The following is a 16,011-nucleotide window of genomic DNA, read 5'->3' as shown; positions in this document are numbered from 1 at the left end:
GCTCCTGGAGCGGGCCTTGCACCTAGCGGTGCTTCCAGGACATAATTCTTCTGTGCAGCAATGAGGATAATCCTCAAGTTACGGACCCAGTCCGTGTAGTTGCTACCATCATCTTTCAACTTAGCTTTTTCTAGGAACGCATTAAAATTCAAGGGGATGGTAGCACGGTCCACTGATCTACAACAACATAGATATGCAAAAACTATCAGGACTAAGTTCATGATAAATTAAAGTTCAATTAATCATATTATTTAAGAACTCCCACTTAGATAGACATCCCTCTAGTCATCTAAATGATCACGTGATCCATATCAACTAAACCATGTCCTATCATAATGTGAGATGGAGTAGTTTTCAATGGTGAACGTCTCTACGTTGCTCATATCTACTATATGATCCACGTTCGACCTTTTGGTCTCAGTGTTCCGAGGCCATATCTGAATATGCTAGGCTCGTCAAGTTTAACCTGAGTATTCTGCTTGTGCAAAACTGGCTTGCACCCGTTGTATCTGAACGTAGAGCTTATCACACCCGATCATCACGTGGTGTCTCGGCACGATGAACTATAGAAACAATGCATACTCAAGGAGAACTCTTATACCTTGAAATTTAGTGAGGGGTCATCTTATAATGCTACTGCCGTACTAAGCAAAATTAGATGCATAAAAGATAAACATCACATGCAATCAAAATATGTGACATGATATGGCCATCATCATCTTGTGCCTTTGATCTCCATCTCCAAAGCACCGTCGTGATCTCCATCGTCACCGGCTTGACACCTTTTTTTGACTGGAAAACTATAAGGGAACCCCCTACAGTATAATTTGTGCAACAAATCCAAATTGCAAGTACCATGGATTGAACCTGGGTGGGTGGGAAGACATCAGCCCCTTCCCACCACTGGGATATGCCTTAGTCTACACCGGCTTGACACCTCGATCTCCATCATAGCGTCGTTATCGTCTTGCCAACTATTGCTTCTATGACTATCGCTAATGCTTAGTGATGAAGTAAAGCAATTACATAGCGATTGTGTTTCATACAATAAAAAGACAGCCATAAGGCTCCTGCCAGTTGCCGACAACTTTTACAAAACATGATCATCTCATACAACAATTTATTTCTCATCACGTCTTGACCATATCACATCACAACATGCCCTGCAAGAACAAGTTAGACGTTCTCTACTTTGTTGTTGCATGTTTTACGTGGTTGCTACGGGCTTCTAGCAAGAACCTTTCTTACCTAGGCATCAAAACCACAACGATTTTTCATCAACTGTGTTGTTTTAACCTTCAACAAGGACCGGCCGTAGTCAAATTCGATTCAACTATAGTTGGAGAAATAGACACCAGCCGGCCACCTTTATGCAATACAAGTTTCATGTCTGTCAGTGGAACCGGTCTCATGAACGTGGTCATGTAAGGTTGGTCCGGGCCGCTTCATCAAGCAATACCGCTGAATCAAAACAAGACATTGGTGGTAAGCAGTATGACTATTATCGCCCACAACTCTTTGCGTTCTACTCGTGCATATCATCTACGCATAGACCTAGCTCGGATGCCACTGTTGGGGAACGTAGCATGCAATTTCAAAAAAATTCCTACGATCATGGAAGATCTATCTAGGAGATGCATAGCAACGAGAGGGGTAGAGTGTGTCCACGTACCCTCGTAGACCGAAATTGGAAGCGTAAGGTTAACGCGGTTGATGTAGTTGAACGTCTTCACAATCCAACTGATCTAGTACCGAACATACGGCACCTCCGAGTTCAGCACACGTTCAGCTCGATGACATCCCTCGAACTCTTGATCCAGCAGAGGGTCGAGGGAGAGTTCCATGAGCACGACGTGTGGTGACGGTGATGGTGATGTGATTCGCGCAGGGCTTCACCTAAGCACTACGGTGCTATGACCGGAGGAATAAACTGTAGAGGGGGGCACCGCACACGGCTAAGAGAACAATTGATGTGCTATGCGGTGCTCCCCTGCCCCTGTATATAAAGGAGGGGAGGAGGAGGCGGCTGGCAAGGAGGGGCGTGCCATGGGGGGAGTCCTAATAGGACTCCACTCCTAGTAGGATTCGCCCCCGCCCCTTTTCCTTTCTTACTAGAGGGGAAAAAGAAGGACAGGGAGAGGGAAAGGGGGGCGCCGCCCCCTCCCCTAGTCCAATTCGAACTCCTATGGGGGGGGCGTGGCCACCCCTTGCGGACCTCCTCTCTCTCTACTAAGGCCCATGTAGGCCCAATACTTCTCGGGGGGGGGTGGTCCGGTAACCCCTCAGTACTCTGGTAAAATACCAGAACCATTCAGATGTCCGAATACTACCTTCCAATATATGAATCTTTACCTATTGACCATTTCGAGACTCCGCGTCATGTCCGTGATCTCATCCGGGACTTCGAAGAAACTTCGGTTACCAAAACACGTAGCTCATAATACAAATCATCATCGAACGTTAAGCGTGCGGACCCTAACGGTTTGAGAACTATGTAGACATGACCGAGACACATCTCCGGTCAATAACCAACAGCGGAACCTGGATGCTCATATTGGTTCCTACATATTCTACGAAGATCTTTATCGGTCAAGCTGCAATAACAACATATGTTATTCCCTTTGTCATCGGTATGTCACTTTCCCGAGATTCGATCGTCAGTATCCTCATACCTAGTTCAATCTCGTCACCGGCAAGTCTCTTTACTCATTCCATAATGCATCATCCCATAACTAACTCATTAGTCACATTGCTTGCAAGGCTTATAGTGATGTGCATTACCGAGAGGGCCCAAAGATACCTCTCCAATACTCAGAGTGACAAATCCTAATCTTGATCTATGACAACCCAACAAACACCTTCGGAGACACCTGTAGGGCATATTTGTAATCACCTAGTTACATTGTGACGTTTGATAGCACACAAGGTGTTCCTTCGGTATTCGGGAGTTGTATAATCTCATAGTCAGAGGAATATGTATAAGTCATGAAGAAAGCAATAGCAATAAAACTTAACAATCAGTATGCTAAGCTAATGGATGGGTCTTGTCCATCACATCATTCTCTAATGATGTGATCCTATTCATCAAATGACAACACATGTCTATGGTCAGGAAACTTAACCATCTTTGATTAACGAGCTAGTCAAGTAGAGGCATACTAGGGACACTCTAGTTTGTCTATGTATTCACACATGTACTAAGTTTTCGGTTAATACAATTCTAGCATGAATAATAAACATTTATCATGATATAAGGAAATATAAATAACAACTTTATTATTGCCTCTAGGGCATATTCCCTTCACCGACTGTCAGGGAGGATAAGGAGACACTTCATTGCGTGCGAAGATGTAGCTGGTGGGTCCCAACAGTTAGGGGGGGACATTTTTTCGCAAAATACGGTGGCCCGTCTGGTTGGTCCTTGCTGTCAGGTGGAGGAATCATTATTTTGCGTATAATAAGGAGGGACTTCCTTGCTACGGCCGTGGACCCAGCTATCAGCCTCTCCACGTACAGTAGTCTTCCGATGGAAGTCGTTCCTTGACCACATTCACCACGCCGCGCCGAGAGCACCAAGGCGATGGACGATGGCGAGGCCTAGGAAGGGGACGACACGGAGCCGGGAAGACGCGGTAGTGGATGCCCACGCGGAGAGGAGTATGAGGGTTCATTGGTTCGGCTGCGGTGTGAGGGTGTCGTCACCGCAGAATAATAGGGGGTGTGGGTGAATAGAGGGATGGCCTGGCGAGCCGTGGGAGTAGTAGGGAGCGGTGAGGCCTCTGCAGCAGCACAGCCGACCACGAGAGGTAGGAGCACGCGGCACGACCAGCGCTGGTTTGGGCGGCTGAAGCAAGAAGACCAGAGGTTGAAGAAGCACTACGGCCGTTGGATGGACATCGTACGGTCACTAGAGCTAGAATCATTCATATTGATTAAGTTGACAAAGCCCTCCGTCCCCTTCAACTTAGTAGGCCCACAAGTTAGCCTCCCACTATGGTGGGTCCCAGCTAGTAGGGGGAGTATCCATTTTTTGTGTTGACCACGCCAGGCCGAGTGCATCCAAGGTGGTGGACGTGGGCGAGGCCCCGGACAGCAATGAGCCGGAGATGGGAAGACGCCGGAGTAGTCGCATACAGACAGGTGTAAGAGGGTTAACTGGTTCTGGTGCAGCGTGGTTCGGCAGTCGGTGGAGAAGAAGAGGGGGTGTGGAGGGGTGGAGGGATGGCCTGGCCGGCGGTGGGGTAGCGCTTCACAGCGAAGCATGCTAAGCAGAGCTGCTAGCAACAGGAGGCAGGAGCAGGTGGTCCCGGCGGCGCTGGAGGAAGAAGACGAGAGATTGAAGATGGATGTCGGTCGTTGGATGTAAATCCAACGGCTAATGATGTCAGAATCATTTGTTGACTAAGTTGACAACGACTTGCGTTAGCTTCGACCTATTGACCCATATTTCAGCCTCCAAAAATGTGGCACATAGTCAACCCATTTTCTCATAATTTACAGTCCATTTGATCTTTTTTTGAGAATTACAGTCCATTTGCTAGGCTAGGTGAACAAATAGTGTAGTGTCCATGTAGCCCATTTTTTTAAGACTACAACCCATTTTCACTTTCTCGAAATACACGAATTTGCTGGGCTAGCTGATCAAATAGTGTAGCGTCCATGCGGCCCATTTATCTTTTCCTAAAAAATTACAGGCCATTTGCACTTTCTCGAAATACACAATTTTGCTGGGCTGGTTCTAATTATAATATTGGGTTGGGCGCAACAATGTTATCAAAAAATAAACAGGGGTTGAGCATTTTGTTATAAATATATTTAAATAATAAGTTATTTATTATTACATTGGTCCTTAAATCTTACCAAGCTTTTGTACACAATCACCGGGATATTTGTTGCCTTAATGTAAAAAATCCAGGATTTTATTGTTAAAAAATATTTTTATAAGTTAATAAGATGTGGGATATTGTTTTCTTATATGCAAGTACCCGTTAAATATATGATGACAATAACAATAATATATAAAATAATTTAAAAAAATATATAATATAGTTAGAAGGGAAACATAAGTTGGACCTGGCGTTCCTATTCTTATATAGAAAAATAGAACAAACCTCTGGTTTTCTTCAAAAAAAATACATAAGTTGGGCTGCCGATGTTTCAGGAAAAATAAAACCTCGGATGGGAGGTCCATAGGTCGGTCGATACATGACGGCCCTCAAGAAAATACAAAACGACATGTCGTGGGCTGCGCATGTTAAAAAAGAAAGCCTAGACGAGGCAACCCAATACCCAGCTGATACTTGCTGGCCCACTGATAATAAATGATACCTGCCAGCTCCCGAGCTTCATTGTAAATTTATGTCCTTTAGTAACTATGTTGAAGCACCTCAAAAAAATGTAACTATGTTGACAAACCCGTGGGCCCCAACGTTAGTATAGCATTAGGAGGAAGTATTTTTTTTTCAATGAGGCACTTGCTTGCGTACGGCCATAGACCTGGTGGGTCCCGACTGTCCGCCTCTCCACATACAGTCCTCTCCAGATTCCTCTCATTTGTTCAGGATGTTCATAGCGGCGCCACGGCGAGTGCACAAAGGCGCAGGACGAGAACGAACCACCGGAGGCAGTGCCTTATTTCTACCGAAACTACTGAACTAGTCGAGTGGCCAAGTGACACTACCCGACCGCTATTCTGATCGGGTTTGATTCCACCTGATGCAGGGAAAATATCTCCAATTTTTTTGCCTCTGCCATTATTGACATGTGGGTCCCCATTGTCATCTACGCACACCACATCTAACACTTGCCAAAACTTCGTCCCTTGTTTTCTCTGTTTTTCGCACAATTGACATTGTGTGGGCATTTTGAAAATATCATATCTATTTGACTGTGCATCATATGAAGATGTGCTATGCATGAATGTTGATCAGCATGATGTTAACTGGCTGGTAGTTCCATTTTCGACCATGAATAAAACTTCCAACACGATGTTATGCCTGTTTGAAAAGGGCATGTTAATATAAATGCTCTGCCTCTGAAATTTGCAGTTTTTTATCTCAAACTAAAACTTGCAGTTCTTATCTGAAACTGAAACTTGCAGTTTCTTCTCTGAGAGTCACATTGTCTGCACTTTTATACTCCAATGAAACTACATTTTTTAGGTGCTAAAAATAGATCTCTAGAATTCATAAAATACTTCATATGCTAAATACTGCAAATCTGAAATTCAAAAGACATTCATATCTGAAAGTACTCTCAAAATACACAACACAAAACACAATTCATAACCTACAAATACTGACAACCCTAAGCTCCTCCTAACAATTCACAACCTACCTGACTATTGGGTTGGGGGAGCAGTCCCCTCCTATTCCTCGGCGGCAGACAGCCGCCCCGTGAGACGAGGTGAATAGCGAGGGAGAGGATGGCGGGGAAGCATCATCGGGCCAGCTGCTTTTCTCCTCTTGCAGTTCGGTTCGGTCGATGAAGACTCCATCGGCTCTATCTAGCACGACACCCTCACAAACGGCACCCTATAGATGCTCGATCCTTCAACCTCTGGTGGATCCACCATCTGGGATCGATACTCCCACCACCGCTGCCTCATGATCGGATTCGGTGAATATGTTTGCTCCATGGCCCAGAGGAGCAGCTCTATCTACTCCTGCACGACACCCTTCGGGAGTATCAACACCTTTTCGCTTTGTTGCGGATATTTGGCCATGGATGTGGCCATCGCTGCTGGTTGGTCCTTGTTATCAAAGCAAGACTGTATCTCCAAAATCCTAGCTAGCTTTATAGGGTCGCCGTTTGTGATCCTCGCCTATCGGTTGTACTCCTCCATCGATCTACTTCTCCACAACACCTTCACTCACCGGCGGTGGTTTTCGAATGGAAGAGGAGAGGAGCGGTGCTGGTTTTGGATTAGAACGGGAGATGAGTGGCGCTGGTTTTGGATTGGAACAAGAGAGGAGGGGCGGTGGTTTTGAAATGGAAGAGGAGAGGAGCGGCGCCGGATTTAGATTGGAATAGGAGAGGAGCGGTGCTGGTTTAAGAGAAGAGGAGCGGGGCTGGTTTAAGAGAACAGGAGCGGCGCTGGTCTTGGAAGTATTTTTTTGTTTTGCGTATTTTGGGTCAATGTTTGACCACGTACTGTATTTGACAAGCAAAATGTGAATGCATGTCACCAAAAATTGTATCATTTGGTTTGTATCTGAATGTACTTTCAAATTATATTATTTTTGCAACGTATAACATATAATTTATTTGTGAAAATCATGGTCAATTATGACCCAGAATAAAAGGGAGACTAGTTAATGTGGGGTTGCTTTCTTAATTGAAGGGTAAATTGATTTTGATTTTGATCCAGTCACAGTGCATCGGCGCTCTCGTCTAATCCTAAATCGCTGTCGCACGCTCCTATCCCTCTTCTCCATTGCAAAACCACCTCCTCTCCTCTCCACCATCTCCATTCCAAAACCACTGTCTCGCCTCTCCCTCTTCTCCATTGCGAAACCACCGTCTCGCCTCTCCCTCTTCTCTATTGCAAGACCACCGTCTCTCCTCCCATCTTCCAAAGCTAGCACCAGACCTCTCAGAAGGACATCTATGGAGAGTATGCAGAGCAAATCGAGCAGATCGCCAGCGGCGACCAGGAAAAGTTAGCCAGGTTGAAGGAGATCCTTACTTCGTTTGACAATGAGTGGGAGCTTTCGAGGATGGTGAGGGCCATGTGGCAACGTATGCGAAAGAACGAGATGCCGGTGATGATGGCAGTGATGTACTCCTCAGCGGCAGTCATGCCGCAGTCCTTCGAGTTCATTGAGTATCTCCTCTGGGCGATGGAGCAGACAGATTCACCCAAGGTGAAAGTCAGGTGGATGTGGTGGGCGTATAGGTCGAAGGTCGAGCATCCAGAGGATAACGAATCGATCGGGTACGGTGTGCCATTTGTGAGGGTGCAGAGCCAGCCAGAGCCACAGGAGTATTCGTTCTCCCACCGCAAGAGGAGGCCAGATGGCGCAACGTTGCTTCCCTGCCGTTCTCCATGGTTCCCTCAATGTTCGCCTCGTTTCAACGACGGCGGTAGGGTTTAAGGTAAGCTTCGCACTAACCTAATCTTCCATCTGCTCATGCTTACAATCAGTGTGACGGCTAATGAAAATCATACTTACAATCAGTCTTCGAGCACTACGCCAATCACCCTAAAATAGCTCTGGACCTTTGGGTCAAAGTTGTGATACTGTGTACAAATAAACAAAAATGGATTGGTGCCTCTTTTAGAAAAGAGTACTCCCTAGAAAACTGCCAATATAAGCTACTAGTATTTGGTTAGATGATTTGCTGCCGAGAAAGATCCGTCCACAGAGAGTGCCACACATCCCACTGGTGGTGGTGGATGCTAATGCATGCATGGAGCATGGTTTGTGTTGGTAATTTTTACTTGGGACACCTCACACTCTGCATATATGCCGGTTCCATCCGTACATTTGAGTAGTTCCACCAAAATGCAACTGAATAACCCTATTTGCACAGATATGAAAAAGCATGATTACATTATAGTGGCACTAGTTGATGAAACATACACTAATAAATAGAAGAAAATATTGCGATAGTATCATAGTACGCCATGTTGCAAGGGCGAGATGGGCCCCGCGACACCTCATACGGTAGGCTGATGGCGGCTTCAAGCTACGTCGGTATTTCCCCAAAGAGGAAGGGATGATGCAGCACAGCGGCGGTAGGTATTTCCCTCAGTGATGAAACCAAGGTTATCAAACCAGTAGGAGAACCAAGCAACACAACATAAACAGCACCTGCACACAAATAACAACTACTCGCAACCCGACGTGTAAAATGGGTTGTCAATCCCTTTCGGGTAGCGGCGCCTCAAGATAGGCAAACAGACGTGAGATAAAATTGTAATAGATTGATAGATCGAACGTCAAATAAAATAAATAAGAAATAAACGCAGCAATGTATTTTATCTTTTTGGTTTAATAGATCTAAAAATAAAAGCAAAGGAAAAGTAGATCGCAAAGGCAAATAATATGAGAAAGAGACATGGGGGCCGTAGGTTTCACTAGTGACTTCTCTCGAGAAAAATAGCAAAGGGTGGGTAAACAAATTACTGTTGGGGAATTGATAGAACTTCAAATAATCATGACGATATCCAGGATATGATCATTATATAGGCATCACGTCCAAGATTAGTAGACCGACTCCTGCCTGCATCTACTACTATTACTCCACACATTGACCGCTATCCGGCATGCATCTAGTGTATTAAGTTCATGGAGAAATGGAGTAATGCAATAAGATTGATGACATGATGTAGACAAGATCTATCTATGTAGAGATAGACCCATCATTTTATCCTTAGTAGCAACGATACATACGTGTCAGTTCCCCTTCTGTCACTGGGATCAAGCACCGTAAGATCGAGCCCACTACAAAGCACCTCTTCCCATTGCAAGATAAATAGATCAAGTTGGCCAAAAAACCAAATATCGGAGAAGAAATACAAGGCTATAAGCAATCATGCATATAAGAGATCAAAGAAACTCAAATAACTTTCATGGATATAAAAAGATAGATCTGATCATAAACTCATAGTTCATCCGATCCCAACAAACACACGGCAAAAAAGAGTTACATTAGATGGATCTCCAAGAGACCATTGAATTGAGAATCAAACAAGAGAGAGAGAGGAAGCCATCTAGCTACTAACTACGAACCCAAAGGTCTACAAAGAACTACTCACGCATCATTGGAGAGGCACCAATGGAAGTGGTGAACAACTCCGTGATGGTGTCTAGATTGGATCTCGTGGTTCTAGACTCTGCAGCGGCTATAATTAATTTTCGTCGACTCCCCTATGGTTTATGGAATATTGGGGTATTTATAGAGCAAAGAGGCAGTCCAGGGGGCACCCGAGGAGAGCACAACCCACCAGGGCGTGCTTGGGCCTCCTAGCATGCCCTGGTGGGTTGTGCTCCCCTCGGAGCAACCCCCCTGGTGCCGCCTTGGCCCATTGGGTGTCTCCTGTTCCATAAAAAATCTCCATAGAGTTTTGTTGCATTTGGACTCCATTTGGTATTGATTTCCTGCGATGTAAAAAACATGCAGAAAACATCAACTGGCACTTGTCACTATGTCAATAGGTTAGTACCAAAAAATGATATAAAATGACTATAAAATTATTATGAAACATCCAAGATTTATAATATTACAACATGGAACAATCAAAAATCCTAGATACATTGAAGACGTATCAACATCCCCATGCATAACTCTTGCTCGTCCTCGAGTAGGTAAGTGATAAAAACATAATTTTTGATGTGGAATGCTGCCTAACATGTCATCTCATATTTATTTTCTTTATAGCATGGACATTTGGACTTTTATTTTTGTTCAAAGTAATAGTCTAGTTTTGACATGACAACTTAAATACTCAAGCATATCAACAAGCAACCATGTATTTCAAAATATCAACACTAAAATGAGCTATCCCTAGCCCTCATGCTTAATCATTGACCCATTCATGAAACACACTCGCATATTAACTACAACCAATGCTCAAGTATGATCATAGTGCCTCCTAGTTGGTGCTTTATAAGAGAAGATGGAGACTCAAACTCAAAAATAAAAATTGCATAAAGTAAAAGAAAGGCCCTTCGCAGAGGGAAGTAGGGATTTGTAGAGGTGCCAGAGCTCAAAGAGAAAAACTTAGAGATAAAAACATTTTGGGAGGTGTGTCCTTCCCACCAACGAAAACAACTTAGAGTTCCCAACACTTTCCATGCTAGATATATCATAGGCGGTTCCCAAAATGAAAATAAAGTTTATTCCTTTTTCCACCATACTTTCACTTTCCATGGCTGATCGTATCCACGGGTGCCTTCCATACCAACACTTTCCAAGGAATTTATTATTTGACAACATAATGTAAATTCATTTTTCATTTCGGGACTGGGCATCCCTAATACCTTTGCCTTACTCTCGTGCAATGACAACTGAATAAACACTCATCATGAGAATAACACATCTAGCATGGAAAACATTAACCACCCCTCACCGCTCCGCGAGCGGTACGAACACACAAAAGAGAAGTTTAGTTTGAAAATTAGAGATGGCACATACAAATTTGCTTTGAATGGCAGAAGAATACCGCATATAGGTAGATATAGTGGAATCATGTTGCAAAACTGGTTTAAAGAATTTTGGATGCACAAGTAGTGATCATACTTAGTGCAAAATGAAGGCTAGCAAAAAGATTGAGAAGCGACCAACCAAGAGACGAATAATCTCATAAGCGAGCATTAAGCATAATTAACACCGAATAATGCACCACAAGTAGGATATAATTTCATTGCATAATTATTGACTTTCGTGCTTGCATAGGGAATCACAAACGTTAACACAAATATTCTTACTAAAGCATAATTACTCATCAACATGATTCACATATCACATCATCATATCTCAAAACTATTACTAAGAATCAAGTTTATTTTGTCCAATGATCTTCGTGAAAGTACTTATTATATCCTTCTTGGATATCTATCACTTTGGTACTGATTTTTATGTGTTGCTTTTGATTAGCTCAAACTAATATAAGTGAAGATCATGAGCATAATATTTCTTTCTCTCAAATTAATTTATGTGAAGCAAGAGAGAATTTATTGAAAATTTTTACTAACTCTCAAATAAATCTAAGTGAAGCAAGAGAGAATTTTCCTCAAAAATACTAAAGCACACCGTGCTCAAAAAGATATAAGCGAAGCCCTAGAACAAGTCCATAGCTCATAAAAAATTCAAGTGAAGCATAGAGAGCAATTCTAACAAGTCATGACATAATTTTGGCTCTCTCAAATAGGTGTGTCCAGAAAGGAATCAAGACTTAAAACACAAAATAAAACAAACAAAGACTTATATCATATAAGACGCTCCAAGCAAAACACATAGTATGTGACGAATAAAAATATAGCTTCGGGTAAAATACCGATGGTCGTTAGAAGAGAGAGGGGATGCCACTCGGGGCATCCCCAAGCTTAGTTGCTTGCTTTCTTTTGGATAATAGCTTGGGATGCCGGGGCATCCCCAATCTTAGGCTCTTCTTACTCCTTATTCCTTCATCCATCGTAAGATGACCCAAAACTTGAAAACTTCAATCACACAAAACTCAACAAAAGCCTTCGTGAGATCTGTTAGTATAAGAAAACAAATCACTACTATAATTGTTGTAACAAACCAATTCATATTTTGTTCTTGCATTATATATACTGTATTCCAACTTTTCTATGGAAAAAACTCATCAAAGAAAACCATAGAGCCATCAAAACAAGCACACAACGCAAAGAAAACAGAATCTATCAAAAAAAGAACAGTATGTAGAAATCTGGATATTTTGAATACTTCTGTAATACCAAAAACTCTGAAAAAACAGGGAGACCTGGGAAATTTGTATATTAATCTTCTACAAAAGGAATTGGTATTTTATCACTCTCTAGTTAGAAATGAAAAGTATTTTTCGCGAGCGCAAAAGTTTCAGTTTTTCAGCAATATCAAACAACTATCACACAAGTATATCCTAAAGGCTTTACTTGGCAAAAACACTAACTAAAACAGAAAAAACACAATCATAACAGTATCATAATTGTTCTAACACTCAAGAACAGAAAGAAAAAAAGAAAAAATATTTATTCATTGGGTTGCCTCCCAACAAGCGCTATCATTTTACGCCCTTAGCTAGGCTTAAAATTTCAACGATGCTCACACAAAAGATAATAATTGAAACGCAAAGAGAGCATCATGAAACATGTGACAAACACGTTTAAAGTCTAACATACTTCCTATGCATAGGAATTTTATAAGAAAACAAATTATCAAGAGAAGCAAAAACTAGCATATGCAAGGATGAAGAAGAAACAATAGCAATCTCAACATGACGAGAGGTAATTTAGTAACATGAAAATTTCTACAACCATATTTTCCTCTCTCATAATAATTACATGTAGGATCGTGATCAAATTCAACAATATAGCTATCATATAAAATTTTCTCTTCATGATCCACATGCATAAGAGTTTTATAATCTTCCAAGATAGTGGGATTAACATCATCTAAAGTCATGACCTCTCCAAACCTAGTTTCATAAAAAAATTAGTAAGATTGAACACTCTCCAAATATGTGGGATTACTTTTACCTAAATTTGACACTCTTCCAAACCCACTTTCAATATTATTGCAAACATACCATCATGAGTCTTAAATAAATTTTCAAGAACATAAGAAGAATCACCCCAATCATGATCATTGCAACAAGTAGTGGACATAGCAAAATTAGCATCCCCAAGCTTGGGGTCTTGCACATTATTAGCACAATTGATATTGATAGAATTTACAGTAAAATAATTGCAATCATGCTTTCATTCAAGGAGCTATCATGAATCACTTCATAAATTTCATCATCGCAATTTTTAGATTCACGAATCTCAAGCAAAACTTCATAAAGATAATCTAGTGCACTCAAATCACTAGCAATTGGTTCATCATAATTGGATATCTTGAAAAGATTAGAATGTGGATGAGGATCCATATCAATATATTCTTAGCAAGCGAAGATGCAAGCAAATAGAAGACACATGGCAACACAAGCAAAGATAACAAACAAGAGATCGAACGAGAAAAAGGCGAACGAAAAAGAAGGCGAATAAAAAGGAAAAAAATTCTGAAGAGGGGGAGATGAAAACGAGAGGCAAATGGCAAATAATGTAAATTGCAAGGAGATGAGATTTGTGATTAGGAACCTGGTATATGTTGAAGAGCCTCCCCGACAATGGCGCAAGAAATTCCTTTTGATGGCGGCTTGAAGCTAAGTCGCTATTTCCCCAAAGAGGAAGGGGTGATGCAGCACAGCGGCGGTAGGTATTTCCCTCCATGATGAAACCAAGGTTATCAACCAGTAGGAGAACCAGGAAACACAACGTAAACAACACCTGCACACAAGTAACAACTACTCACAACCCGACATGTAGAAAGGGTTGTCAATCCCTTTCGGGTAGCGGCGCCTCAAGATAGGCAAACAGACTGTAGCGACCAGACCTCAAACAGTCTGATCTCTGTGCTCCGGTGTCATCCCTGGATCAGTAATGCTGACACCACACAGTACTCGGAGGATTTATAGCAGAGTAGCAATCACACACTTATTACATCGAGTGTCTCAAAAGAGAACTTATTACAATAAATATGGCTTAAGGCCATCTAATAATGATAATAGCGGAAGGCTTGGAAGATAAGTGAGTCCATCAACTCCAACAGCATCACTGAGTATAGAACCACGACCTAAAAACTCCTTAATCATCGCCTGAAAAGTCTGCAACATTAACGTTGCAGCCCGAAAACAGGTCAGCACATGGAATATGCTGGCAAGGTAGCACATAGAGAGTAATGGAATGAAACATCTATACTATATGCATATTTGGCTGGTGGAAAGCTCTATGGTGACAGTTTTGCGTAAAGCCAATTTTTCCCTACTTCAAAGGAATAAATTTAATTACTATCATGGTGATTGTTAAACATTGAGAATGGTTGACAGCATTCTCAATCCCAATTAAGCATCATCATTAAACATAACCCAACAAAACAAATTTTAGAGTAACATGTTGAGATTCACATGAAAATCCAGGTACTAGATACTCAAGATGTCCATAACCGGGGACACGGCTAACCATGATTTGTTTATTACACTCTGCAGAGGTTTGTGCACTTTTCCCCACAAGACTCGATCGGCTACGTTTGTTTTCTCGCACTACATGGTGTTTGAGAAGACGGATGACCGAGACATAGTCTTTCAGAAGCGCTAGCACCTTACGATCGGGTAGACCGTACCACCTACATCCCCTACATCTGCTAGTCTACCACTGTAAGAGTTCGCACAACTTAGTCAACTATGCTAGAGCCCATAATAGCTTGTGGCTGCACACGGAAGTTTCTAGTATGAATAGTCTCATGATCCCTTTGAGCCTGGGTGGCGGTCCAAAACAAAACAGGCAAGTCCTGGAATACCCAGGTGCCTCAATCCACCCAGATGTGTGTTTAAGTTGCCACCTTAGATAAACCATTAATTAACAATCTCACATCTGTCATGGATTTCACTCACCTAATCCACGTCTACTAGCATAGCATGGCATAATAAGCAAACGTAGAAGTAACTCCCAAAGGTTTGATAATAAACAGGTAATAGGTACTACCTCATCTACTTCCCATCCCACAATTTAATTAGATCCTAATCATGCAGTGTGTGAGGTTTGATCTAATGCAATAAAACTGGGTAGTAGAAAAGGTATGATCAAAGTGTTACTTGCCTTGCTGATGATCCGGGAAACCTAGCGATTCGAAGTAACAGGCGGCACACTCCGGATACTCTATCGCAAACAACAAACGAGCATACAATAAGTACTCATCTAATGCATAGGTAAAACTCAAATAAGAGATCTAACCAGAAGGTTCAACATAAGAACTCCGGTTGGCAAAAAAATTGAATCGAACAAAGCAACGAAAGTCAAACGGTGAAAGAAAACAACTTCGTTCTAGTAATCTGGATCTAGGGAAAATTTTAAAGCAGCAAAACCTTATTTAAGTTGGTTAAACGGATAGAGGGTTTTGAGACGAAACTCTAGACGCTTGAATCGCCTGATTCCGATAAACGAGCGAAAAATTATACTAAAACGAAAATCGGATCAGGAATCGCGATCAGAAAATAACCGCGGAAAATCCGAGAAAAAGAAAAACAACGAACGGATTAACGAATGAACGTTCGTTATCCAGATCTAAACGATGAACGTGTTCGTTTAAACGAACAAACGAGCGAACGCTCGCTATTTAACCTAAACCGAAAGAACGATCTAACAAAAAAATAAAAAATAAAAAAAACCGAAAATAAACCGACAGAAAACCAATCGGTTTAAAAAAAACGGGCGGCACGGATTACGAGGCGGCGGTGAACCT

This window comes from Triticum dicoccoides, chromosome 2A (assembly GCF_002162155.2).
Source record: "Triticum dicoccoides isolate Atlit2015 ecotype Zavitan chromosome 2A, WEW_v2.0, whole genome shotgun sequence".
NCBI lineage: Eukaryota > Viridiplantae > Streptophyta > Magnoliopsida > Poales > Poaceae > Triticum > Triticum dicoccoides.
The sequence above is the reverse complement of the archived record's forward strand: the minus strand, read 5'-3'. Positions refer to the sequence as shown.